Consider the following 15,834-nt stretch of genomic DNA (forward strand, 5'->3'; position numbering starts at 1 on the left):
TTAGGAGAATGATTTTATTGTTCAACTGGCATTATTTTAAGTAGTATTCGGTTTAGAAAAAGCAGAATAAAGTCCATTTCCTGTGGAAGAGTATCCCCTTTTCACCTCAGAGCATTAATGAGGGTCACCACTGTTTCACTTGAACATATAATAAATTACAGAAAATGCATAGGAAAACCTACAATGTTACTAGATAATTTAAGGATCTACCTTTTGCTTAGGGTTGTGAAAAATTATGTCATTTGTAATAGCGGTCACTACTTTGTCTATATGTTCTTAATGACGTGTTTTCTAGTGTTTTTTTAAACATGGCATTGTCTTTTATGGGTGGGATTGTTTTTGCTGCCCAATTCACATCTGCACCCACCTCCCAACCTATGTCTCTTCCTACTTCTACTTCTTTGCATTCTTTCCAGATTTTACCTGAACATGGACTAGTTAGGAGGTCAGAGTTTACTGATAATTCCTTTTGTACAGTTTCTGCATCGACACCAGTTAGTAGTGAACATCACTAATTGTTGGGTGTGTAGTCTTATACCACATACTACAGATAGAGGCGTTCCCTATTTGGTCCTGCCATATATGGCCTTTGTGCTACTGCGTGTGTAAGGAGACCTGTCCCGAGAGAGTCGCTAAGTAATAGGATTATGCTTCAGCAACATCTTGATGATTTGATAAATATAGACCTGGACTCAGACTAGCGTGAGTATAGGTTATTGCCTATGTAAGGGCAAAAGGAGCGTCTGTGGTACTGAAAATTCTGGACTCGTGTAATAAACTTTGTCGTAGCATGACGATTTTTATATCAAAAGACCGAGAATGGCTAGTACACTATGTACAAGCATTTTCGTCATATTCGAGTGACGATTTCACCTCAAAATCGTCTTTTTCGTCCTGAAACCTTGGCTTCCATTTTGTGTACGGCAGCCATTTTGTGGGTTGCCCTCACATAGGCTTATAATACAGCTAAATTCGATTCCAGAGGACACGTACACCTTAATTGACTTTTCTCTAACCTGGGCAAGCTGCAACATTGCCCCAGGACGAACCTGTTTGGTCAGTTCCTCTCCCAGTGGCCGAGCGAGATAGCATCAAGGCACAACATGCCATAAACCTTTTCATCGCACACACACCCTGCCTATCTTACTTCCATCTGTTCCTGTTCATGCCTCCATAAGCTATTTATGACATGGGCTGTGATCTTACTGTTTTGGGTTTATCCGGCCTTGTCAGCTAGAGAATGTATGCATTATGTGGACATTGTTTATGGCCTGGACTTATCTTGAAAGTGGGTTTGTCATCTACAGTGCTTTGTGTGCACGTCATGGGAATGACCAACAATAATGTACTTCAAAGAGAAAATGTGTGCCTAGGGCATAATAAATGGTATAAAAGGTCTGTGCTGAGACCATTCAGTAGGCTGCCTCATTCAGTTGCTTTAGGAGTGACTGGGCGACGTAGCCTCACAATTAATTGTAATAAAGATGACTTTTCATATTTCAGATTCTCTGTTGATTTCTTTGCTGCTTTTGAATGGACTACTTATTAGTAAGACCCCTGAGAAGGAGTTTGAGGATTTCTAGTACTCCAAAGTCCGCCTGAGACTGGGTTGAGGCCTATAGAACTAAAGGGAATTCTAAACTGAGCACGGAGCTTCGGCCCGAACAGCCAACCCAGAGGAAACGACTGCGGAGACGTCTGAAACGTAAGACTACAACTAGGCCGAGTCCTTCTTGGACGGCACAGGAGAGAGCAGAAGCGATAAAAGCTGTGTCCGTCATGATGCGTAGCAGGGACACCTCCCTGGACAGAGAATCGGAGGCAAAATATGGAACTGAGAACTCTGAGTCGGATGGCTCCCCAGTCGATAATGGCTCAATGCCGGTAGTGACCCCCCAAACGGCAGATGAACTTATGTGATTGGTGATGCGTCTTTCTTTCTATCCTCCAGGGTATGGCGATGTTAGCAGAGGGCTTGGTGTAACTCTGGTTGGGCGCATCTGGGGCGGGGTTGGAACAGGCCTTCAGGCTGTGAAGTCTACCTCCTTCTTACACTATTGAACACTTTGAACGAGAAGACCACGCTCCCCTTTAGGCGCTGGTGCCTGTAATCTGGTGCCTTAACTATCTGTTGTGGGTAAATGTTATGCAGTAATACTGTGAGTTTGGGCAGCTGACAGCTGTCAGAATGCTTGTGGGTTGGGGAGTTTTATGGTTGGGATTGTTGTTGTACACCAGAGGATCTAGCTTGCTTTCGCGGGTGGGTGGGGTGGTGGCGAGAGGTTTTCATGTATAATAATGCTGAACAGCTGGTAGAATACAGATTCTTAACGTGGAATATCAGGGGTATGGGTTCCTCCTTGAAGCGATATCAGATGCAGAATTATATCAAACATAGGGGCGCGCACGTGGTCCTCCTCCAAGAGACACACCTTACCGAGGTAGAAGTCATCAGTCTCAGACGTAGGTGGAGGGGACAGCTGTTTGCGACCGCTTAGTCAGCCTTTGCAAGAGGAGTGTTAATATGGATCCGCCCAAGGGTTCCATTTTCCCTTACTAGGAAAATAATTGACACATATGGGATGTTTGTGATAATCTCAGGTAGGTTGAATAGGAGGGAGATCTCAATGTGTTGTGTGTATGCCCCTAACCGGGAGCAGCATCCCGTCCTTGAACGTTTATCTGGTAAACTGGCTGGAATCTCCAATGGTAACTTGGTGGTGGGGGGAGACTTCAATTGTGTGTATGATGTAGGGTGGAATAGATCGACCCCCCCGCTGAAGGGTAATTTAGCCGCTAATATGGAACAGGGCCTTAGGAGCTGGGTGACGGGGTGGGATTTGTTGGATACTTGCAGAATTCACACCGCAGAGAATATTCTTATTATTCGCACTTGTATGACTTGCACACCAGGTTGGACATGTTCTTCTGCTCAGCTGCATTGTAGGATATGTTAATGGGAGCTGAACACTTGGGTAGCTAAAATAATAATTTTAAATGATGGACACGAGGATTATGGGTTTAAACATAGTATTTATTTGAGCATAAGAATAATTGTTACTTACCTGTAAACAGGTGGTTCTCCAGTATTGGTGTGTTTCATAGATTCACATGCTTGAATATTCCCCGTCGTCGGAGTGGGAGTCCCACGGTAAATAAAATAGCAATAATATGCTAAATATATATATAAACATATATACATATATATAATCAGAATAAAAAACCTGAAATATGTATTAGAAAAGGCATAAACTGCCTACCCAAAATTCTACATAGAAATGCATGGGGAAGGAAAAGAGCATATGCAGCCTATCCTTGTCATTATGTTAGTCCAAACTGCAGCCAATCAGGCGACAGCAGCCCTCTAGAACCTTGTCCTCAGAGCTCAGCACCTCAGATTTTCGTAGCACAAGAGTGACCAAAGAGTCTATGAGGAGAAGAGAGCCTCTGATGGGAGGAGGGAGGGTCACATGTGAATCTATGAAAGACACCAATACTGGAGAACCACCTCTTTACAGGTAAGTAACAATTGATCTTCTCCAGTATTGGGGTGTCTTTCATAGATTCACATGCTTGAATATAGAATAGATAGCAGTCAGTACCAAGGAAAGTTTCCATAATCACAATGCATAACAAAAAGACTGAAAATGTATGTGTATGGGGCACATATATATATATATACATATATATATATATATATATATATATATATATATATATATATATATATATATATATACATATATACATATATATATATATATATATATATATATATATATATATATATACACATATATATATATATATATAACAGTCAATAAGCATTTGGAAACTAATAGGAGGAGGGTAGAACAGAGGCTCACCTTATTGAAAAAGATTACGAAGCACAGCTTGTCCTACTGCGGTATCCCCTTCATTCATGGCACCCAGACAGTAGTGTTTCGTGAACGTGTGCCTGCTAGACCACGTTCATTAATGTGGAAATCTGAAGGTACTTTCGGAAGAAAAGTAGGTTTAGTGCGTAACAGCACACAATCCGATTGAAACTGTAGAAATGGTGGTTTGATGGTAAATGCATGAAGGTCACTTACTCGACGCGACGACGTCAAAGCAAGAAGAAGAGCCACCTTCCAGGTGACGTACTTCAGGTCAGCTCTATGTATTGGTTCAAATGGTGCAGTCATTAATTGTGCCAACACAATGTTAAGGCGCCATGCAGGAGGAGGGCGCCTAATTGGTGGAAATTTACAAAATAGTCCTTTGAAAAATTGCCGTATGATCCTAGATGAACAGAGAGAGGTGGAGCCATCGTGGCGAAAGCGTGAAATCGCCGCCAGAAAAACTTTTAAATTCGCATGAGACAATCCTGACTGAGCCAATTGGTAGAAGAAAGGGAGGAGCTTAGCAGGCGTCGCACGCAAGGGATGAACACCGGCAGCAGAACACCAATGGCAGAAGCGCTTCCATTTCAACTTGTACGTTTTTATAGTTGACGGAGCTGTAGTGTAGTTCCTATTATCCCAATAGGCTCTGCGCATTGGAATAATATCTTCAATAGTATAGACGTAGGACAGAGGTTAACTAGGTCTTCTACTGATGATATTAGACTTAAAGTTTAGTGTTTGCCAGCTAGCTCAGAGTTCACTAGAAACTTTCTCGAATAGACAAGGAGGAGTTTAACCTCCCTGGATAGACAAGAAGGGATTTAGTTTCTGACAACCATAGAACATGACAACTTTGCTCTCCCCTAATCAAGAGTATATCTCTAGAGTCGTGTGAAAACAAAAGACAACGTATTTTACTCAGTCAGTTCAGTGCATTCTTAGTTTCACCAGATTGTAGAGAAAAGGAAGAGACGGGCGTGTTCAATAAAAAGATGTTATTTATTGATCAGTCTCTTTTCTCATACAAGAGAAATGAATTGCTATTATTGCAATATTTATAGTTAAGTAAAGTGCATACAGTAATAACGATCTGGGGCTTTTGGGGATCTGGGGCTTTTGGGTTCGATCAGTTTTCTGACTGATGTAGTAAAAGGTTAGATCTTTAAATCTAGACAATAATGGCTTCTACAACCGTTGAGGTAATCCCATCGGCGGGGACTGGGGAAGCAATGGGACTGGAAGAACCAAAGAAGATGACAAGAGAAGACTGGCGAAAAAAGAAAGAACTAGAATAACAGAGGAAGCTCGGAAATGCCCCAGCTGAGGTAGATGAAGAAGGAAAAGACATCAATCCCCACATTCCTCAGTACATTTCCTCTGTCCCGTGGTATATCGATCCTTCAAAAAGACCAACCTTGAAGCACCAGAGACCGCAAGAAGAGAGGCAGAGGGAGTTCACCTATTTAGGGGAATGGTATAAGAGAGGGGTCCAAGAGGCTGCCATCCCAACAAAATACCGTGAAGGTGCATGTCAAAACTGCGGAGCTATGACGCACAAAAAGAAAGACTGCTTTGAGAGGCCTAGGAAAGTTGGGGCCAAATTCACTGGAACAAATATCGCACCAGATGAGCACTCTCAGCCACAGCTAATGTTTGACTATGATGGAAAGAGAGATCGCTGGAATGGCTATCACCCTGAGGAACACATGAAGATTGTGGAAGAGTATTCCAAAGTGGACCTGGCCAAGCGTACACTGAAAGCTCAGAAACTACAAGAGGAGTTGGCTTCCGGAAAGCTAGTGGAGCAAGCGAACTCTTCCAAGAAGCACTGGGGAGAAGACGACTTGAATTCACAGGATAGGGATCACAACAGCGAGGATGAAGATGAAGACAAGTATGCCGATGACATTGACATGCCTGGGCAGAATTTCGACTCAAAGAGGCGCACCACTGTCCGGAATCTTCGTATCAGAGAAGATATTGCTAAATACTTGAGGAATTTGGATCCAAACTCTGCTTACTATGATCCTAAGACGAGAGCTATGAGAGAGAACCCATACGCCAATGCTGGCACAAACCCAGATGAGGTCAGCTATACTGGAGATAACTTTGTCCGTTATTCTGGTGCAACGATTTCTATGGCACAAACACAGTTATTTGCCTGGGAAGCCTATGAGAAAGGATCAGAAGTTCACTTACAGGCTGATCCCACCAAACTGGAGGTATTATATAAATCCTTCAAAGTGAAAAAGGAGAATTTCAAGGAGCAGCAGAAGGAGACCATCCTAGATAAGTATGGTGGAGAAGAACATTTGAATGCTCCCCCAGCTGAGCTGTTATTGGCTCAGACAGAAGACTATGTAGAGTATTCAAAACATGGAACAGTCATTAAGGGACAAGAAAAGGCCATTGCTCGTTCTAAATATGAGGAAGATGTTCTTATCAACAACCACACATGTATATGGGGCTCGTATTGGAAAGATTTCCGGTGGGGCTATAGCTGCTGCCACTCTTTTGTCAAGTTTTCCTACTGTACTGGAGAAGCTGGAAAAGAAATCGCTGGTACCGATATTTGTGAACTAGAAGATGAGCCTGTAGCAGATGAGATAATGACCAAGCCAAAAACTCTTGTGGAGATGCATCTGGACAAACTGAACGAAGATAAGAAGAAGAAAAAGAAGAAGAAGAAGAAGCACAAGAAGAGCACAGATTCGGACAGTGACAATGAAGAGCGCATCAAGCGAGAGAAATTGAAAAAGGCTCTGAACGCTGAGGAGGCCCGACTTAAGCACGTGCAAGAGCTCCTTCAAATAGATGAGCGGAAGAGGGCATACAACAGCATATATGAGTCCAAAGAGCCCACTGAGGAGGAGATGGAGGCATATCGAATGAAACGTCCAAGACCGGATGATCCTATGGCATCCTTTTTGGGGCAGTAAATCAACATCACAAACACATCCTTGAACATTTGAACTGATGCCCCAATGTATATAATCACATTCCCCAAACTATACTGTCGTTTCCCAGACTATGACGTACTTCTGTCGTTCAAAAAACCTTGAGACTTGACCCTTTACTTTCTCTCACAACTATGACTGTTTTGTCACTTGCTGAAAACCGATTTTCTTCTTGTTATATCATCCAAAGCAGGACTGCTTAAGTAAATAATAAAGACCATTCGTGCTACATAAAAAAAAATTAAAAAAAAGTGCATACAGTAATAACAGAATTATAAAATAATACTGTAAAAGCATTGATATGGTTTCTTAGCCATATGATACTAAAATGGATAAAATAGATACATACATATATACATTGACTAATCGTACTCAACTGGTGCTTCTAACTACGCCTACCCCAATGTACCTGACCTAAGCCTAATACGTGGGCGGGAGTAGATAAGTAGCAGTTTAAGTTAAGTTTGCTTTGCCAAGGGTCTGCTTCAGGAATTCTCTGCAAGGGGTTATTCAGTTCAGTACCTGGGATTTAGAAGGCTGGAGGGCTGGTATCTCTATCTCAGGGCTTGATATCCCAGCTGCCTGCAAGGGCGGCTGGAAGCGCCGGAGCTGGATTTCTCGGCAGGAGAAAAGGCAGCGTCTCTCTCTCAGCGCGTCAGAAAGGAGGGGCAGCGTCTGTGGGCTTCGCTGTCAGCTGGGCTCCTCGGCAAGTCTTGCTGCTCCAATCTTGTCACCACCTCGTGTGTTTGCTTAAGGCAATGTCGGTATTATTTATACCTGAAAGGTGCCGAGATTGACGTAAGGATGGACATAAATACGTCAATAAGGATGTCATACGAACTGGTCGTTCGCACATTCTTTACTGAAGTTCTCGGTTAAATCAAAACAATGGCTGCGGGGATTTCCCAGGTCGTGGTAGGTTTGATTTGTTTTGAGAACACCGTATGCCTATTAGGGGGCTGGAGAAATAGTGCTTGCCTAATGAGATGGCATGCGCTATGACCTAATCAGATAACGGGTTTCTGTGCCGTTGTATGGCTAATCAGATAACGGGTTTTTGTGCAGTTGAATGGCTGCTAGTTAATTATTAACCAGACAAGGGTCAGAAATAGGGGGATCGATACAGTACCCATAGTAAATACATCACACCCACTCCACGTAATCTATGTCCATATTTACAAATCTAGGCATAGTAAACAAAACTAGTAGTGCATGTGTATACCGAACCACCCCAAAATACAATCAATGCATTTTGAAAATTGGAAATGCGAAATACACGAAAAGATGAGTATAGTTACTATATGCACTTCAAGTAGTATAATAATGCTAAATCTAATACGCATATTTTCAATCAGCATGAACGAAATGCGGAAATTACACATGAAATGGCTCTTAATACAGAAGAAAAATTCGAGACCATCTCATCACAAAAATCATAAATACTTGTGAACATGCTAGAGGGTAGCTAATGTCTCTAGAGTAGCTAAAAATAAAAATTTTGTTCTCTAAGAATAGTTTTACTTTAAGCAGAAGATAAGTGTCCCAAAAAATCGTAAATATTTTTGGAAATGGAAGGGGAAAAAAAATGTCTCGCTCTCCGTAAAAACTGGTGAGAAAATTTCTTATTGCTTTATTTTCAAAGTTGAAGGCCAAATTCAGGGTGTAGGGAACGCCGTGTGCTAGTTTGCTCAAAGTCATTCTTTCTGCTCTGGTGAAAACATCATATTGTTGAGACTTTCGAAAAAACTGTCAACTGCTTCTTGCAAAAGTTCCACTAACTCGGAAAAATTAATTAACATGCATTCATGAGCATGATTGCCTTCATTGATGTTTCGATCAGCATAGCTGACAGAAGGTGGTACCTGATTGATGCTGCTTTCATCTTGTACTTCACTACTCTTCAATCGTAGTGGTGAAGTCTCCACGAATGCCGTCATCAGGATTGGTAGCCGCTGGGGACAGTACAATGCATGAGCCGTTACCGGACCCAACAAAGTCTCTGCGTCCATTGGCACATCCGATTGTAGTGTCAGACAGGTGTCCAACACGCATTCTTCGCCGCATAGCAAGCACCTTAATACAGGCATAACACAACTTTGCCACATCGGTCTAAATGAAAGAAACCAAGTCATGTTCAGGTCTCTAAGCCGGGCTATTCCAAGGACTTTAGTTATGCGGTCCCTGTAGCGTATGGCTAGGATCGTTTCTTCCATTGTCGCTGGTGTCTTGTCTGTGACGTGGTTTGCCATAGCGAAGTAACAGGATCAAAAATAGGATGCCTGCCACTAGTCCCAAAAGGAGAGGAAGTCCGCCAAAGATGGAATGGACAAAATCAGGAAAAATACCCAGAATGGCTTTGAATGGGGTTAAAGCTCCCGAAAACACTGTCTTAAATACACTCGAGATTCCACTTGTATCAGAAATATTTAAGATTTCGCTCAGTATTTCTGCGAAATGTATGGGGGAATTGGTTGATAACAGTGAATGAATCTCAGCAGTTGTCCTTGCAACTTGGAGATCATACGTTTCTTTTGATGACGTTAACTGGGTTGGCGTCTGTAGGAGCACAGTCTTCATTCTGCTTAAAGTATCAATTCGAATAGAAGAAATTTTCAAACTGGGCCATAACCTTGCCTCCCTGTCTCGAGCATCGTTTGGGAACAATACACGTTCACAGCACATGACCTTCGTAGTCACGGTTATGAGATAAGGTTTTCCGGGCAGCAGACTGCAACATCTGCGATCTACAATTAGAATGTAACTCCCGTTCGAGAGTCTCCTAAAGAATGGTTCTATTTGTGTTGCAGGTGTGCCTAGCTGGTGACATGAAAGGTTATTTGTAGTCCCTTCACAGGCTCCATGCAAACTAATACCCTGACACAGAAGTGTACCGCTTAGTGATCTTGCACAATTATTGCCACTAAGAAACACATTCTGGCCTTTATTACTAACATATGTGTGTGTATAGGGCAGGTTCCATGTTGACTTAATGTACCCTTTACCCAACCTTTCATACTGGCCTGCCTGTATATATTTTTGGCAGTATTGAAACTGGAAAGTTGTTATCGGAATATTTATTATCCCATGTATTATCCATTCAATGACAGGTCGTTCTGACATTGTCAATGGTAATCTCTCAAGTTTTTCAATGCTCAGAATTGTATAGTCAGCACCCTTCTGTGCCAAACTGATTTGTTTATCAGTAAGGTTAAAGATATTAAATAGTGACGTTGTGTTGATTAAACGCCAAGGCACATAGCCTGAACGCAGATTTTGTAACGTCCAGCCAAGTTGTACAATAGAACGCAATTGGTACTGACCGTGTTGTAACATCAGTAAGTCTTGCGATATTATATCGATTGCTGAAGACACAATACTGTCCAGTGAATATATTCTGGAGGACAGAGTCATTAACCCATTGTCCACAACAGAAAGTGATTTTTCCAAATTAATATGGTCAATTTCCCGTATTTTTTCTGCTGTCTCAATTTGAGTTACTTTCCAAGCTTCATTGTAAGCTGCATATATAGAGGCCGCTATGAAACGTTTTTGACGCTGTTTGCGTGGTCCCATAATGAAATCACGCAAGTCAGCACCCTCTTGAAGTAAAGTTAGGTGTTGCTTAATTTCTGCCAGTGTGGATGTTTGTAGCCATTGAAGGCAGAGCTTGCCCACACTGTAAGTAGTTACTATCCCTGGATGTTGTCTTTGGGAATATCTAGGGTCTGGCCTGGTCAATTTGAACCCCTGTATTTTGTTCAGGAATCTGTCTTGACAGTTATTTGTGTCTGTGGGCCAGATCAACCATTGTTTCCAATCAGGATGTGTTCTGTTTTGGTTTAAAATATGGTTCACGTCTATCTCAACATGTATAGAGCTATTACTGTTCGTTGTTGGCTTTGGAATAGACGGTTTGTTTAAGTCTTTGATTTTGGCTAAGCCAAGACAGGTAGTTTGTTGAATAGTGTCATTCAAAAATATAATTTGTTCTGGGATCATGCAGGCTCTGAACAATGATTCTATACCTTGTACTTGCCAATCTTTTGTACCCCAAACAGTTTTTGTTTCAATGTTATTGTTCCAGAAATCAAAACCAAATGTATTCATTTGCTCAAAAAATGAATCTGAATATATCAATTTCGTGTTTGTAAGCATGGTCTTCATACCTGTCTTATTCGACAATTTGAAATAAAATGTTTCTGCATTACTTGTGTTAAACCCTGAAAAATATGAATATTTATCATAAAATGTTTTAGAACTACCCTTTGGAGGAGTAGCACAATGTTCCCATTGATTATAATTTAAAACATTTCTAGGTTGTGCAGATTTATGGAGATAATGGTTACCATAGTGGTTGTAGCAGAACATTTGATCAGAATTAGACGAACCCTGCAAATAATCATGTTCTGTAAATTTAGCAGACATTACTAGGTCAGACATCATATCATTAATACTTTCAAAGTCCCAATCATCAGCAAATGTGCTTGGTTTTACAAAGTCACTTAACGAGATCTTAAATTGATGTGGATACTTCAGGATTTCAACCGGGCCATAGATTTCATAATCAGTATTGTCCCATGCTACACCGCCTGGTATAGGATTGGCTGTGAAGTTTACTGAAGAAAGTTCTCTTTTCTTGACGTGTGAAGATGTGTGTGGTTTAAGGACCAAGTTGATTTTCTGGCTTGCTGTGTCCATTTTAGCATATTTTCCCTCAATGAAATGTCCCAAGCATAGTACCATGATGAGCCAAAGTATGAGGACAAATGCACCTAATGTCACCCAAATTTCAATCCATGGAGAAGTCAGATAGGTTCCCTTTAGTTGATGAAAAAGTTCCTTTGCTTTGTCTTTAAAAGTTTTTGTTGATTGCTGTACTTCTGGTTCACTTGGATCTTCAGAAAAATCATTGAAGTTGATGAAGTAGCCGGATGCCGTTCTGTCAATTGTTCCAATTGCTTCTGGATTACTTTTTGCTTTTGGCTTTTGCTTTGTTTCATTAGAAAAGTCTGTAGTTACATCATCGTAGGTCGATGTTTCTTGATGAAAAGCTTTGATTTGCGTTTTAAGAGGTTTAAGTTCCATTGCTTCCTTGCATAGTCCTTGTTGTTTCACTGTAGATTGTTCAAATGTGATCAGTCTTTCAGTTTGAACCTCTGTTGATGTAGCAAACTTTGGTGTTCTGCTACTTCTTGGGAGTCCACTTGGCCTACTATTTGTTATCGGCCACATGATTGTGGTTTAACCAGGTCGATGGATATGACTCGGTTCTCCTTTTTACCAGCAAGGGGCGGTAGTACTACTGATCTTGTCCCGTTGATAGACAAGACAGGAACTGCTTTTCTGTAAGAAGGCCCAAATTCATTCTTTACCGCGATCTTCTCTCTGACCAGATCCCCGACTTTCGGAATCCAGAAAGGCCTTGCTGGGACAGGTGGTTTATCTTCAGTGGTTGTTGGCTGCTGTTTCAACTTTATGTTGCTCAGGTCTTTTCTTGTTTCATTTAAGTCCTGTAAAATAGCCAAGCGATCTTTGATATCAAAGCATTTTTCTTTTACCACCGAAGTCTGACTATCTAAGTCCTGGATTAACATTCTATTCCCAAACAATAGTTCGTACGGACTGAGTCCTTTCAGAGAATTTCTTGGCAGGTTATTTAGACTACGTTGGACCTAATACCTTTGCTGTTATAGATTGCTTTATGCCTTGGTTTTTTCTTTACACCATCCCGTTTCCCTCAGGAAGGAAGTGAGAAGAGTCCCGCAATGCAATGTTCATTCTGGCCAGGCACCCCCCATAAGCTGTTTTAGAGCTAAAGGAAAGATTTTGGTCAGAACGTAACATGCTTCTAGCGTATATGCCATTATAGACTCGCAAATCTTTGTATAACAGTTCCGACGTCAGCGGAAAGTTGGGGTCTACATTATAAGTGAAGATAGTCTCTACATGTTAATATGACGCATTATTCATACTGGGGTTTTTTTTATTTTTTTTATTTGATACATTCTGGAGTGAAACGCCATTGTATTAAACCGTTTCTCTCGCCACTGCGATCTCTGTTGCAGTCTGGGCAGTTTTTTTACAAAAATGTGATGATGCAGGCTCATGCCTGGCCACCAGTACACTGATTGTAATTCTTCCAGAGAATCTTTTAGCTTAAGGTGTCTGAGACCCTCACCCATATGTGCGTCTGCTATTAACAAGCCTCTCCTGTCCGTGTTTGGAATTACTCTATCCCCCACTCCAGGGATTTGAGCAAAAGGGACTGAGTTTGCATCGATTATGTATGTATAATTGAGTGGGTAATTGATCGGTAGCGCTGAGCAGTCGCCTTTTGATGACGTTTTTACTGCCAGCACAGTTTCACCGTCAATGTATTTTACTGCACGCTTTTTTGTAGCTACGGAAGCCGATTTAGTTGCTACCGCTGTGGCTGTCTCAGCCAATGATTTCCCTGCAACGTGAACGCCATCACGCTGATGACTCAGTGAATGTATCACGTGAGTTTTTGGTAGTTCTTTCTGTAAATGAACTACTTGTTCCCAAAGCACTTTTTGCTTTATTGTTGCACCTGTGTCATCTTTGTAACCGTTTTGAATCCATTTCTGTAAATCGTTATTGTATGATTTGACGCAGTAATACGAATCGCACACTATAAGTGTCGGGAAATCGCGATCGGCATTATCTAGCGCCATTTTTAACGCTATTATTTCAGTTTGTTGTTCTGAATTATTTTCCACTGAGTGTGTTTTTGTAAATAGAGGTCTCAATTTACCTCCGCGCCACACTTCTTTTACAATTTCGCATGTGGCGTTGTAAGCCAGCTCTCCCCAAACTGAGGGTTGAGCATGACCGTCTGTATATATTACACAGGCGTACTGTCGTAAAGGCAGAATGTCGATTGGCAGAGGGTATTCTCTCTCATATTCTAGATATTTTAATTCTTTCATTTCCGGGTCAAAATAGTATTTTACTTTGTCTGTAGCAACAGAATTTACCCATTGTATCCATTCTGGATTCAGTGCCGCTGTCGGTAAATTACATGGAGTTGTTAATGCCTCAAAAGCTGATTCTGCTGTTCTGACCGTAACCTGTCTACCGTCTGCTTGGTATTTTTCTTTTGCTACAGCTGTTTGAACCGCATGAACAATGTTTTCCTTAATGCTGAACCTTTTTTCAGCTTCTGTGTACAAATGTGATTTGTATGCAATTGGTACCTTCTCTCCTTCATTAGAGGTCAGGTATGTGAATCCGCATCTTCCTGGGATGACTCGGATCACAAGATTGCGTGTGTTGTCACGTGTTTGTAATTTTGTTTTAACTAACATATCTGTTTGTAAAGATCTAAAAATTTCTGTGTGTTTTTGAGTCCAATTGATTCTTTTAAAATCTGGTTTTATAAGATCATAGAGAGGTTTAACTCTCTCTGCATAATCTATAATGTAAGTTCTTCCGAAATTTAGGAAACCTAGAATTGATTGTAAGTTTTTTAGTGTTCTAGGTGCTTGGATTACAGCACATTTCTCTAGGAAATTGTCAGCCAGGCTTTTGCCTTCACTTGATAGTTCATATCCTAAAAACAGGACAGTTAGATGGGCAATTCTTGACTTTTTAAAGTTGAATTTGTAACCCTCTGCTGCGAACCCAAGTATTATGGTGTTCACTCTCTTCAAGTGAGTATCCAAGTCATCATCTGTTAGATAGAGGTCATCGACATAAGATAATGCCTCATCATCATATATTTGTAGTAACTCTGTTACTCTTGCTGAGAATAATCCTGGGCTGTTCTTGAACCCCTGGGGCAAACGACAGAAATTCTTTTGCGCGCCATTTATTGAGAACGCGGTCAAATATCTGCTCTCTGGTGCTATATTTTGACAGAAGAATCCATTAGAGATGTCTAATGTTGTTTTGTATTTTTTGCGCACTATGTTATTCATTAGTGCAGCACTATGCGAGTTTTGTACTGCAAAGGTTTTGCAACATGAGTTAAGGTGTCTGTAGTCCAAAACAAGACGATATGAATTGTCTGGTTTGGAGACAGGAAACAAAGGATTATTCATTTGTGAGGTGTACGTTTCAATCACCCCCTGGTATTCAAGTTGATCTAGGATCTCTTTTACCCTTTTTTTGCTTCTTGCTTAATTGGGTACTGCCTCTGTGCAGTAGGTTGTGATTTTAACTGGATTTTGTGAGGAGGAGAGTCCTCATCCCATCCCACATGGTTTTTATATAATGCAGGAGCTTGTGCTACTGCCCACTTTCTTGCAAGTGTATATTTTTTATGAATTGGAATTTGATTTGAGAAGGCAGGCATAATTATTTCTTCGCCATGAGGGCACTCCCTGACAAACTCTGGTGGCCAATCTCTTTCAGCTAGAAGGATGTCATAGCCCTTGGAGAGATTATCCCAAAAGAGACCCCTTATTTTCCTAGTCTTATCCCCCTCTATACGCAATGTTATTTCATATATTTTATGAGGTTTGCTAACTCTGGTATCTGCAGTTTCCACCTGAATGTATTCATTTGTGTCCACTGTCTCCAGATGATTCATAAGGATCTTGCGAGCTATGCTCACTTCTGCTGCGCTGTCTAGCATTGTCTGAGCCCATTCTCCGTTTTTCAGCTGTGTCCTCAGTATTCTCGGCATGGTTGATTACTTTAATACTGGCTACCTTCTTTTTTGAAAACTGTAATTTTTTATTTTGATGAGCAGGTTCCTTGTCTTTGGACTTGACGTGCTCTTCCCTGTGTTCTGACCGTCCTCTTCTTTCTGATTTCTGCGAGGAAGTCTGAAAAGATTGAGAGGGACGTGTATCAATATCTTGATATCTATCAGGTTTTTTTAGATTATTCCTATTTCTAAGGTTGTATTTTTTCTCAGAGGGCTCCCTTTGGGGAGACTTGTGTCCTTGGTCCGGAGATCTTTCACTCCGCCGAGGAGACCTTCCTCTGGACTGGAATCTTTTTTCTTTAGGAGTGGATTGTTT

The 15,834-nt window shown here is 41.2% G+C and overlaps 1 protein-coding gene and 1 pseudogene across 7 annotated transcripts in view; one reads left to right on the forward strand and one right to left on the reverse strand.

Moving 5' to 3' along the window:
- Positions 1-15,834, reverse strand: part of MAP3K3 (mitogen-activated protein kinase kinase kinase 3) — a 2,022,699-nt gene that overhangs the window by 1,703,406 nt on the left and 303,459 nt on the right. The window lies entirely within an intron of this gene.
- LOC144755798 (pre-mRNA-splicing factor SLU7 pseudogene) lies at positions 4,990-6,924 on the forward strand (annotated as a pseudogene).

The sequence above is a fragment of the Lissotriton helveticus genome, chromosome 5_1, assembly GCF_964261635.1.
Source record: "Lissotriton helveticus chromosome 5_1, aLisHel1.1, whole genome shotgun sequence".
Taxonomy (NCBI): Eukaryota; Metazoa; Chordata; class Amphibia; order Caudata; family Salamandridae; genus Lissotriton; species Lissotriton helveticus.